The sequence below is a fragment of the Rattus norvegicus genome, chromosome 6 (assembly GCF_036323735.1).
Source record: "Rattus norvegicus strain BN/NHsdMcwi chromosome 6, GRCr8, whole genome shotgun sequence".
NCBI lineage: Eukaryota > Metazoa > Chordata > Mammalia > Rodentia > Muridae > Rattus > Rattus norvegicus.
This window is the reverse complement of record NC_086024.1, coordinates 108778190-108791552: the sequence shown is the minus strand read 5'-3', so window position 1 is coordinate 108791552 and position 13363 is coordinate 108778190. Positions and strand designations below refer to the sequence as shown.

General features: G+C 45.6%; 1 protein-coding gene across 10 annotated transcripts in view; it reads left to right on the top strand.

Annotated features, from left to right (window-relative positions):
• Nucleotides 1-13363, top strand: part of Dpf3 (double PHD fingers 3) — a 278933-nt gene that overhangs the window by 65172 nt on the left and 200398 nt on the right. The window contains exon 1 of one of the 10 annotated variants that reach the window (XM_008764751.4): nucleotides 1-49. This exon is cut by the window's left edge and continues 2238 nt beyond it. The exons of the other annotated variants lie outside the window; for them this stretch is intronic. The gene's annotated coding sequence lies outside the window, so the exon portion shown is untranslated. The remainder of the gene's footprint in view (nucleotides 50-13363) is intronic. 10 annotated transcript variants of the gene reach the window in all.

Below are 13363 nucleotides of genomic sequence, written 5' to 3'. Positions count from 1 at the left end.
TCTGGCCTTACATCTCTAATCTCGGAAGAAAGGAGACCCTGATTTTCAGGTTTGTAGGGGGCTGTGTCAGTGATGCGGGTGATTCGAGGTGAGCAGAGATAGAATGATAGTAGTTGTACTTTCTCTTTTGGTTGTTTGGAGACAGGGTTTCACAATACCTAACTCAAGCTGGCCTTGAACTCTTTATGTCGTTTGAGCTTGGCAATCCTCCTGCTGCCACTCTGGGACTCAGTTCCAAATCCTAAGATTTCGGGCTTATGCCTACCATCCTGGCTTAGGTGTCACTTTGAAACCCCGGCTGCAGTCTTGTGAGTTAAAAACCTTCCCCGATTTCTCTTTTCCTAGCTAACTTGGATTTTATGAGGAACAGGGAGGCCTCTGGAGTGAAGCTTCTAGCCTCACGAGAGCAAAGGATTCTGGGAAGCTGAGAGGCCATGTTGGGGATCTGGAGCTTGTACTGGAGATGTGGACAGGCAGGTGGCAGCCCCATCCTTGTCTTATTTCCCCTTTTCTCTGGGTTGGGTTTATAGCTATGATCTGCCCCCAGACCCCAAAGGCTTTCCCTTCAGAACAGCTGTAAAGGTCACAGCTTGCTTTTGAAGATAGCAGGGTATTGATAGAAGAGTTTCTATTCTGCAGACAAAAGGCTGAGTTATACTTAGTATTAACTCCCTTCCTCTTCCTCTTAAATTCTTTCTGCCCCTTCCTCTACAACGCTCCCTGAGTGTGGAGGAAGTGATAGAACATTTATGACTCGTCACTAGCCAGGTACTTGTTCTCAGTACCATTACCAAAAAAACGAGCTTCTCTGGCCAACATGGGCAGCAGCACTTCTTTATGGACTAAACGATTATTTAGAGGGTGATTTGATGGGCACATCATGTCAGTTTAGCCAAAACAAAAAAAGTAGCCTGTGATCTCCCCAGCCTCAGGCTTTTGACTGGATTGGTGATCTCAGATATGAATTTTGTCCTGCAAATTAGGTATCAAATCTAACCAGGCAGGAAGCAGTTGTTCAATCCCATAACAGGCTTGCCACTGATGTACCATTTATTCATCATGCTTGGTCAGTCAGTGTTATTGCACAAAGAGACCATAGCTGAATAAGAGTCTTCTTCTTGGGAATTCTCTCCCAGGAGTCTGCATACCTCCGAGGGCTAGCCAGAAAGGAGGAAGCTTCCAACATAGGTCCAACCTGAAATACTCGTGTCCTGTAATCAAGGCCTGTGGTGTCTTCGGTAATAGGTAATTAGGTAATAGGGTCTTTCCTACTAGTTCTGACATGGAGCTAAAAGCAGCGACAACTTCCTGTATTGTTTGGGCCTCTGGGACCTCCCTGACTGACTTGATAGGGAAGCATCCCACCCCTGGTGCTGGAATATTTCTTTAATAGCCTGTGGCTCCTGGGAATACCTGTATCCAGCCACATAGGGCACCTCATTTGAACACATAAAAACAAAAAGCAACACAACAGACTTTTATAAGTATTTCAAATATCAGATTTCTTTATGGTAACCCCCCCCCCCACACTCCCTCTTCCCCTTGTCTCTGTGTCCAGAGTTGTGTGACTTCTTTTCCATTTTCTTTTTTTTCTGGTAATGTCCTAAGGTTATAAATTTTTACTTAGTTTATTTTTTCTCCACTCAAAAGTTACTTTTCCAAGTGTCCTGGACTATATCTTTCATATTTTAGTTTTATTATGACGCATGATATAAAGCCATTTTCACCGAGGCACACAGTATACTTGGAGGCTACTGGCACTCCCATATTGCCTCCCTTCCTCTCTCCCCTTCCCACAATGCACCTTGTTTTCTTTTTATTTGATAGTATACCCACAGCCCCACGCCTCTTTATTTGCAGTACCAGTGGTTTGAATCCAAGGCTTTGAATATGCTGGGTAGAGAAGGGCTCTGTGACATATAATCCCAACCTGTAAATAAGTTACTTTAAATAAGTTATTTCAAGTGTGCTTATGCAATTTATTTAATCTCACATATCTTGATAGGCATTTAGATGATTTTCAATTCTTACCTCTGGAAAACAATGAATAGGCTTTCCCCATACATATTAAGCCATGTGTGTCCTTGTTTAACTCATACATGTAAAGTCACCTGGACTTCTCACTTAGGTCTGAACTTTTTATGTAATATGAGCTGAGTGAATTGAAAGATAACTGTCATGTTATTCTTTGTTATGTTCTTGGACAAATATTGATCTCTGACTTTTCCTGATGGTTTATTTTAGATCACTTATTTGTTTTTTAATTGAAAAAAAATTTAAGTGAATAGGTATTTTGTCTTCATGTATGTCTGTATACCACATGGGTTTCTGGTGGCCATGGAAACCCAAAGAGGGTATCTGATCTTCTGGGACAGGAAGGAGGTTGTGAGTCTCTATGTGGGTGCTGGGAACTGAACCTGGATCCTTTCAAAGAGTAGGCAGAACTCTTAAATGCTTAGCCATCTCTCCAGCCCTCTAAATAGTTTCTCGTTGGTATAAATGAGTCAGTAACGAAACTTGAGTCACGTACATTTCTGCTGCACGTTTCTGCACACGGAGACCAGAAGTCGACATTAGGTGTCTTCTATCTTTCTCTACTTTGAGAGAGAGTCTCTCAGTGAAACCAGAGCTGGCTGATTTGGCTAGAGTAGCTGGCCAGTGAGCCCCGGGGATCTGCTCACTTCCACTCCCCAGCTCTGGGATTACAAGGTTCCCGACCATTCCTGGCTTTGGCTGGAGAAAGGAATGCTTTCTTCATGCTTGGATGGGAAACATCCACCTAGACTTCCTCCTAGCTCCTAAATATCCTCTTTTGATGGATTCATTTTTTTTAAAATAATTCCTTAGCATAGCTTCCTTGAATCGGCTTAACTATTCTGAAAATTGTTATATTATTAATTTTCTATTAATGCGATAAAGTGCGGTGACAAAGAGAACTTGTAGAAGAGAGAGTTTGTATTTGGGCTTATGGCTCCAGAGCCATGAGTCCATCACCACAGGGAGGCATGGCAGCAAGTAGCCAGCTTGGCCACAGAAGCAGGAAGCTGAGGGATCATAGGTCACCAGCAAGCACAGAGCAGAGAGAGCTAGCAATAAGGTGAGGCCAATACTCGTAAAGCTCCTCTCCAGTGACGGACTTCCTCTAGCCACACCTCTCAAACCTTCCCGAACAGTGCCACCAACTGGAGACCATGTGTTCGTATATTTGAGCCTGTGAGGGACATTTCTCACTTAAACCTCCACAGTTGTGAAGGCTCTGGACCTTACTGCTGACTCGTAGTCTGCCTAGAAGATAAAATTTACATTCTTACACCACACCTGAGTGTCCATGTCCCTACCTGCCACTAACGTTTTCACCAAAACGGAAACAAAGGTGTGCTGATATGGTATGTGAAACAGTGATTTACTGTCTTCATTTTTTGTTTTTTAGTTAGCTACTATCCTTGATTCCTTAAAGTTTTTTTTAAAACTTTTTATTGACTATGAATTTCACATCACACACCCATTCCCACAAATTTCCTCATCCCTTTATATCCACTTTCTACCCTTTCATCCTCCCCCCCAAATAAAATAAAATTAAATTAAAAAAGAAAAAACCCGAGACAATGTCATGGTAGCTGCAGTGTGTCATATACCGTTTTGTCTACACATCTTTACTGCATCATTTACTTGCAAATGTTCATGGCAATGAGTCATTGGTCTGTTTTGAGGACTTTGGCTTTTGCTACACTATCAGTACTGGATCCCCAATGGGACTCCTATTGGATACCCTGTTGCCCTGTGTCAGGGAGATCCTGCAGCTTTGGGTCACAAGGCTGGCCCTTTCATACTCCAGCAGAGGGTAGATTAGGTAGATGTTGGGATGGGGCAGCTTACAGCCCTGGTTCTGGGCCTGGGAGGTAGCTGAGTTGGTAACCTGTTGCTCTCCTGGGGATGCACCACCAGGGTGGAGCTCTCCAGTGCTGCCCCAGCTTGGTCACTCAGTGCTGCAGCTGGAGATGGGCAGGGTCAGCTCCCCTGCTCTCCTCACATCCTCAGGGCTGACACACCCCTTAGTTACCAGCGCTAGCTCTACTGTACAGCCCAGGTGAGGAGCAAAGCCCTTTCTCCAGAGTGGCGAGGGGCAGCTCTCCACTCTCATGACCAGCTCTCCTGCCTGCTGCAGGAGGCTTGGGGCAAGGAGTGGTAGTGGACATCTCTCCTGTGCCCATGCTACCTCAGGGGAGATGAGAGGCAGGGTCAGTCAACCCCCCTTACCACCAGGGTTAGCTCTACTGTGCTGCCCAGGCAAGGCACAGGCCCAGTCTCTGAAAAGTTTTTATTCTTTTATTCATTCTTCTGTGTGTATGAATGTGCACACACATGCATTAGAGTCAAGGGCAACGTGCAGGAGTCTGTTTGGCTTGAACGGTGTGGGCTCTAAAGCTTAAACTCGGTTGTCGGGCTTGGTGGCGAATGCCTTTGCCTGCTGAACTTCTCACTGGTCTTATCTCTCTTGTTTGTCTTTATTTGGGTCTTGTGGTTTGGTTATTGAGTTCTGCATTGTCTACTTATTTATTTACCAAAGTCTTAGTGCTCTTCATAGCAACTTTATATATTGAGGATATAGACATTTGTCATACACATGACAAGCATTTTTACCTTGTTCAAGTCCATTCTAATCTCTGTATTGCTCCAATTTTAGTTTATGTGTTGCCAAAGTGAGGACTTTCCTTTTTCTTTTTCTTTTCCTAGAAAAGGTCTCAGGGAGTCTAGGCTAGTCTTTACCACGGCATAGGCAAGATTAGCCAAGTTCTGGGATGCCACATGTGCATTGCTGTGCCTAGCCGCACAAAATGGTTTCGAACCAATACTATACCATTACAGTTTACATCCAGTAGAATGTACTTTAACCTACATCCTCTAGGAGTTTGAAAGATGTATTTATGTTCCATCTGTAACCATTATAGGATATTTTAGAATCGTAAAAAGTTATCTTGTGCCTCTTTGCAGTCCGCTCTACCTCTATCCTCAGGCAACCATTGATTTCTTTATGTCACCATAGATGGGCTTTTCTGGATCTAAAATTACACATAAGCAGACTCATATAACGTGCATCCTTCTGAATCTAGTTCATTTCACCTAGCCTCCTCTTCTCTAAGACTTTTGCATTCCTTGTTGTATATTGGTAACTTCTATTGCTGGGAACATCTCAGAGTGTAACACCACTGGCACTTTTAATCCACTCACCACAATTTTTACAAGTTCTGCAGCCAACAGATAGGTGATCTGTTTCCAGCTTTGGAATAGTACGGTTTAAGTTGGGACAGCATCTATGCGCGAGCCTTTTTCATCAGAATGAATGCTTGCCCTCTTCCTGTGGGAGTGAATACTTAGGAGCAGAACTTCCCAGGCATGTGACTAGTACATGTTTCTTTATTTGAAATATTTATTTTCATTTGTGTGTATGTTTGTAGGTCTGTGGGAGTCATGGGTGTCCACAGAGGCCAGTAGAGACAGAGAGCAGGAGATCCCCTGAGGCTGGAATGACAAGCAGTTGTGAACCATCTAGCCTTCCTCTTGTTCTATAGAAAGGCAGTGAGCACTTTGAACATCTTTCCTGCTGCTAGTTTTCCTCCAACTATTGTAGCATTTCCCAGGCTGGTTGCAGCATTTTGCATGGCCCCAGCAGTGCATGGGCACACTGATGCTAACCATATCTGTTTGCTTATTCGATGCTGTCTTCTTCTGTGAAGGTCTGTTAAAATGTTTGCCCATGGGGCTGGGGATTTAGCTCAGTGGTAGAGCGCTTACCTAGGAAGCGCAAGGCCCTGGGTTCGGTCCCCAGCTCTGAAAAAAAGAACCAAAAAAAAAAATGTTTGCCCATTCTTTTTATTGGCCCATTTACCTGGTTGAGTTGCCACAATTCTCATCCCCCTCCCACCCTCCATGAAACAAGGTCTTTCTATGTAGCCCTGGCTGTCCTGGAACTTGCTCTGTAGATCAGACTGACCTCAAACTCAGAGATCCACTTTACTTCTGCCTCCTGAGTGCTGGGATTAAAGGCGTGAGCTGTCACCCTTGGCTCACAGTTCTTTATTTTACCTTAATTTTTAAAAGGTTTATTTATTTATACGAGTATACTCTAGCTCTCTTCAGACACACCAGAAGAGGGCATTGGATCCTATTGCAGATGGTGGTAAGACACCATGTGGTTGCTGGGAATTGAATTCAGGACCTCTGAAAGAGCAGTCAATGCTCTTAACCACTGAGCCATCTTGCCAGCCTCTCATAGTTCTTTATATATTATGGATATATAGGTCCTAAGTCCATATATGTGTTCATGCCTATACTACATATATGTAACATATATATATTCCTACGTATATGTGTATAATGTTATTTTCCTTACTCATAAGTTTAAGGCATATGTGTATAATACATACACAGAGACTACTTTCTTTTAGTTGGCCTGATTTAAAAAAAAATCTTCTTTACAGTGTTACAGTGTCTTTTAAAATTATAGTAAAAGGTAACATTGGAGGGTATCTCAGAGGTGGAGCACTTGCCCTGGGTTCCATCCTAAGCTCCCTACAAATGAAAAACAGAATAAAGATATTTTAATCTTGTTATTTACATAATGTATTATAATTAATTATATTTGCACTATCGTGTAACCACGCCCCTATCTGTAACTATGTCTTTGAAAAAGCATTCTAGAATTTTGATGAATTCCAAATCAGACTTTTTCATTTATAGTTTTTTTCTGCGTGTGTGTGTGTGTGTGTGTGTGTGTGTGTGTGTGTATCCCAAGACTCTTGACTACACAGACATCCTGAGGATTTCCCACAATGCTTTCTCCTGGAAGCCTGAGAATCTTTGCTGGGATGCTAGACTCCATTTTGACTATGCTGGGTGTGGCATGAGGTACCGGCCAGCTCTACTTGTTATCACAACTCTATGTGTGTGTTTCTACACAGCGTGGGCGTTGTCGGAAGACAGTGTGTGTCTTCTTCCACTGAGTAGGAGGATGGAACTCACATGAGGCTTTGGGGAAAGGGCCTTTACTCACTGCGCTGTCTTGCCAGCCCTAAGGCCCAGCAAGTTGGCTCAGTGAATATTAAGCTTGCTGCCAACTCTGAGGACCTGGGTTTGATCCCAGGTTCCACTGGGGGATCCTGGGGACTCACTGGCTAGTCAGCCTAGCTTAAATGGTGGGCCCCAGGTCTCAGTGAAAGAACTAGTCTCAGGAAGCAAATTGGGCATTTTCCAAGGAAGGACACTGGAGGTTGACTTATAGCCTCCACATCTACATATCGGCACTCGTGCACACACAGGAGCATGGGCACCCACATCCCCTAAAAAAGAAATGAGGGGCACTTAGCCTGTGTGGGTGGAGCTGTCATGTGGAGGAGCTGAAGAGCTTGACTGCACAGCTCGGAGGATCCCTGCCTCTGTCCAGCGGGTGTCCTGAGGCTTGAGAGGGCGCTGGGATGTCCCATAGCATCACAGGTTAGCACCATGGCTGGTCTGATTGGAGAGACACCAAATGGATGAGGGCTGACGGGTACTCTAGCACTCTGTCGCCTTGAAGAGGGGCTGATTGCTTGCTTAAGGATTGAGGATGGGGTTGGGGGAGGGGTGATGTGGGCAATGGCCTGATTTCAGAATAGGTAAAGCTGGGGGGAGGCATTAATGATTTGACCTTGCGATTCATGTTAGGATGTCGCGGAGGCTATCTCCGCTTTAACTAGAGCTAAAGATGGCAGGAGGAGAAACTTCAGCGATGATGGGTAGAGTGAGAGACTATTCAGTTCTGGAGACTATTAGTGACGTTGCTTGAGAAGATAATCAGAAGCATCTCCGCTTTTTGGTTAAAAGCACCTTAAAGTCTGCAAAGTGCTTGTACGTGCTTTTCTTTCTCTTATGAAATTTGCTTTTATTGCTTTTATTTATGCGCATGTCACATACATGTAGGATCTCATGGAGTTGAAGAGGACATAAGAGCAGCTTGGACCTGGGGTTACAGGTGGCTGCGAGCTGCTGATGTGGGTACTGGGATCTGAGCTTGGGTCCTCCGGAAGAAAAACAAATGTTATTTGCTGTTTTAAGTCTGTCTACTTAGCTCTGGATGTCCTGAAACTCGCTATGGCTGGCCTCGAACTCAGAGATCTGTCCACCTCTGCTTCCTGGATGCTGAGATTAAGGTGTGTGCTGCTACACTGAGTGTTCTGAACCACAACCACCTCTCCAGCCATAGGTTTTTTGTTTTTTTTGTTTTTTTTGTTTTTTTGTTTTTTTTTTTTTTTGCCTTTTCGTTTGTAGGCAGTGAGGTAGGCAGGGCAGGGTCCCGGGTTTTCCCTCCTGCAGATGAGAGGCTCTGCCATAGCTAGGAGGTGGCCTAGGGTCTGTTCTCTAAGATGACACACACTTGCGCTGTCAGTGGGCTGGGGTAAGATTCTGATCTAGGCTTCTAGGATCTTTTTGATAGGGTTGATAATATCTGCACTATTAGCCTCAATGTCTGGGAAGGCCAAGTAAAACAGCCTAAGTGAATGAATGCCAGGTAATATAGAGCAGGGCGCAAACCGCAGCCCTTAGAGATTATACTTTCTTTGTACTGTGACTGGGGAATCAGCCGGCTGCAGGGTGGGGAGACGGAGAAATTTAGGGACATGCTGATCCAGATTTATGCTGGTGCTGGCACAGTACACAAGAGGAAAGGCATGCCCTTGGGAGTGGATGGAGTGCTGGCCTCTGGGACTTTATGGTGCTGCCCACGCAGCCTGAGGCTTCCTCGTTAAGTCAGGGAAGAGTAAAGAGCTTGTGTGTACCAGAAAAACTCTGTGCTTGGATTCAGAGACCTTGGGATTGTCTACGACTTATCACAGCCTGGACATACTGTGCAATACTTGAGTCCCTTGAATCTTATTTTATTCTTCTTTATTGGCTGTTGTTTGTGTTTTCTTTGTGTGTGTGTGTGTGTGTGTGTGTGTGTATATGTGTATGTGTATGTGTATGTGTATGTATGTATGTGTGTGCACATGCACGTGTTCAGGAGCAATCCCGTGAATGGAAGCTAGCAGTTGATGTCCAGTGTTTTGCTTTTCCACCTACTACTACTACTACTACTACTACTACTACTACTACTACTATTACTATTGTTGTTGTTGTTGTTGTTGTTATTATTATTATTATTATTATTATTATTATTATTATTATTATTATTATATCTCTCCTTGAAGCCAGAACTCACCACTTTGGCTAGACTACCTAGCCAGAGTCCCCTGCCCCTACCTCCCTAGCATAGGGTTTTACAGACACGCTGTGCCATACCTGGCCTTGTATGTAGCTGCTAGGGATGCAAACTCACATGCAAATGTTTGTTCAGCGGGTTCCTTAACCACCCAGCCATCTCTGTAGGCCTGCTTTTGTTTTCAACAGTGCCCAGATTCAAATCCAGGCCCTTGGGCATGCTAGACAAGCACTTTGCCACTAAGCAACGTCCTAGTCTCCAGTTTACGCCACTTGGAGGTATGAAATGACTTGTGAGTTTCCACAGCTTGCTGTGCTCCTGTGCTTTTGACCCAGCATCTGTTCCTCCTAGCATAAGGAAGTGGAGGATGGGAAGGCACAGCATCGCTGTTTGGAGAAAGGGGCCATGAGTCTCTAGGAGTTGTATAAGATCAGGGGACAGAGTTTTCTGAATCCTCTCATGGAATTAGTCCCTCGGACACCTTGATCCTGGTCAAATCAGGCTGACATTGGCCATGTGGCCTTCCAGATAAAACCTTGGTCGTGTTTTAAGCCATAAGTTTGTGGCTGTTTGTTATAGTAGCAAAAAGAAACTAATAGAGTAGACTTTACACTTACCACGTGAATGGGGCCATCTTTGGCTGTACCATAGCATGTGTATCCATTCATCAGCTCATGAACATTTGGATTGCTTCCCAGTTTGAGCTGTTAAGGATGATGCTGTTACAGACGTTCGTATGCAGGTCTTTGTGTAGTCACGCTTTCATGCATCTTGAGAGTTTGCCCAAATGTGTAGGCATGGGATTGCTGGCCCCAAGTACTTATTTAACTTCGTAAGGCACCTACAGATTGCTTTCGGAAGTGGCAATCGCATCTAGTGTTTCCACCAGCAGTGCACGGGAGTTACACTGAGTTAGTTACAATGTATCCTAGCCAGTGCTCTGTATTGTCAGTCTTTTTATAATAGAAATCTCACTGCCATTCTAATTGCATTTCCCTGATGACTAATGACATTGAACATTCTTTTCCCATGCTTTTTGGCCATCTGTAGCTCATTCTTTATGCAATGTCTGTTCAGTTCTTTTGTCTACTAAAAAAAAGATTGGTTCATCTGTCTTATTAAATTTTAGGAGTTCTTTATATATTCTGACTAGACATCCATTATTGGATATACTTTCTGCAAATATTTCCTTGCAGTCTGTGGCTTGTATTTTATTTTGATACCAGTGCCTTCCAGAGAGCAGATGTTTTAAATTTTGATGAAATCCAACATTGGAGAGGTGGGGGATACTCTAGTTAAGGAATTCTTGTTTAGCCTAAGATGAACAGGATTTTCTTCCAATTTTTCTTCTTGAACTTTTATAGTTTTAGCTCTTGCATTTAGCTCTCCGACCCTGTTTGAGTTAACTCTTCTGCCCAGGACGAGGTATGGGTTAAAGATTTATGAAATCAAAACTATCGAGATGTCTATCTGGTTTGGAATCAGGGTAATACTGGTTTCATAGCAGGTACTCCGTATTGTGGGGATATAAAGGTAAAATCAGATCAGCACTGGGGATGTTTCTCCTTTCCTCTCTTTTCTTTTTTTAATTCTTCCCTTGAGACGGGCTCTCATGTAGCGCAGGCCAGCCTTGAACTCACTACTGCCTCCGTCTCCCAAGTCCTGGGGTTCTAGGTGTGCGTTACATCCCTGGCTCCTCCACATGTGACAAACACAGATGTTTTTGATGAGCTTATGTGACAAATACAGATGAACTGCTCTGGGCTTCTGAAAAAGGGACAAGCCATGTGAAGTCTAAATGAAAGAGGAGACACCGAAGAAAGGCTTTTGTGGGGCTGCAAAAACATAGCACCGGGTCACCATTTAAACAGTAGGCTCTGGAACGTTCTCTTGGGGAGAACACATGGTTTGTGTCCTCATGGGATTGTAAAACAGAGTGGTCCTACTAAAAGGAGACTTCCAGGTGAGTAATTTCAAGCTGTCGGAGGAGGGGGATGAGTTGGGCGAGCAGATATGGATGTGCTACAGTAGAGGATATTCCGCGAACTCATTATTGGTGGCTGGTTGTACGTGCGTATGCCTTTGTCTTCCCAAACTCATAAGCTCTCACCGAGTCATAGTGTACGTATAATGAATGTGGTGCTGAGAGGAAGGAAGGATGGGGAGGGGCCAGCTTACATGGACCCCGCCCTCCATGCTTTGTGCCCAGAATCCGACCCTCATCATCACATCCAGGTATCCCAGAGTATCATCATCATCATCGTCTCCATGTTTGCAGATACAAACACAAGACTCAGAAGGGTAAGCACCCGTTGCCATGTTGAGGCTGGAGGCTGAGGTCTCTGCTCCTGGCTCGGCGTGGCCCTGATAAACTATGCCATCTCCAGCTGCAGTGAGGACATAGAGGCAGGGGTGGACTGCAGGCAGGGGAGGGTTAGGTCTGGCTGGATGTTTGTGGGTTTGCTCCTACTCAGCAGAAGCACTCTGTGCTGCTGGCTGGGAGCTGGCTGCCTGGCTGTGTGGTTGGGGTTTGCAAAAGAGTCTGAAGATCCTTTTGCCAGAGGGGCTTTAAAAGTTGCAGCTCTCAGCAGCAGCGATCAACTGGGATTTTTTTTTTTCCCTTCTCCAGATTGAATCCCGTCAGGGTTTTATTGGCTTATCTGTTCCCAGGATGACCCTACTTCTTTCTTACCTGTGCAGCCTCCCCTGTTACTCACTACACTTCCTGTCACACAGTGGTCCTGGGAGGGACTCTTCTCTTCAGCAGTGCTACCATTTGGCCCTGTTCTCTGCTTCCTGGCTCCCAAATTTCTTTGGTTTCCCCTGAGAGGTGTGAGTTCTCCAGGGATGAAAGCGTACCAGGATCTTGTATGGATTCAGATTCAGGGCTGAGGGGGGCAGCTCCCATCTCTGTGTTATGGTTTGAGCCACTCTCAAAGGGTCCCTGAACGATGGATAGTGAAGTGTGCCTGGGGAGCCAGTACCCTGGATAGTGGGAGTTGCTATTGCTACTGCTCCTTTCCAGGACTCATCCCCGGTCCCTCTGAGGGGTAAGGACTCTTGCCTGCCTGCCTCTGAATATACTATGTTTTGTTTGGTCATCATGGTCCTGCTCCTGCCAACTTAGAAAAGCTGAGCCAGGGCCAAGCCTGGCTGTCTGGTGTCCTGGACAGCATTGCATGCTGCTTTGCGTCAGCAGAAAAAGTGTCCCCTACCAGTCCCGCTCTAGAGCACACTGTCCCTCCCTCGCAGCAGCCTTAGCCTGAGATGCCTCTGTGCTGAATCCCTGCTTCCCGGGCCGAGTTTGGTCTCTCTCTGCCCACATACCTGGTGCCTCAGGAATCTTGAAATATGGCTTGGTGGACCAGTGACTTCAGGGAATGTGCTTGAGGTTGGCTTTCCATGCCTGCTCCTCCTCCCCAGGGTTACCAGGGCTGTCACCTCCAAGCTCCTCCCAGCTCCCAAAATACCAGCCCTACCTCCTAGCACTGCCAGAAAATGCTTAGCACATTAGCGGGTTTAGCTCCAACCACAGTGTCAGACACTTAGGAGGCTGCAGAGGCACAGAGATTTCATTGTGAATCCCTTCAGGCACCTCGCTATTTTGACAACACGGGGCCAGCTCCGTTACTAGGAACCTGCCTTGCCTGTGTGGTAGAAGGGTGGGGGCGGGAATGTGGGGAGCCACAGCAAATGAGGAATCCTGGGGAGCCGGGACTGCACCTGCCTCTCATTCTGCTGCGACTGCATCTGTGGTTAGCAGGCCTGTCTGGCGGACCTCCCTTTGGCCTTCTGAAGCTTGCTTGGAGCAGGTTTTGGATTCTAACAACTTTTTCCCTCCATGGTTGCTTCAGCTCAGTGGCTTCTCTTGCAGGGGAGACAAGAGGCTCCTAGTCCTGCCAAGGAGGCAGCCAGGCAGGCTGAGAGAAGCAGTCTCAGGGAACAGCCTTGCTCTCTGGGGCCTCTGCTCCTTCTCTGCCATTTTCTGCTGCAGGCTCTGAAGCGTGTCTCCAACTCTCTAAAACCCTGTCTTCTCACACGTAAGCTAGACTAATATGGCCAGCTCTCCCTACCTCCATGTAAGGCTTGTCATCTGCGAGAGACAATGTATGCAGAGGCATTCTGGAA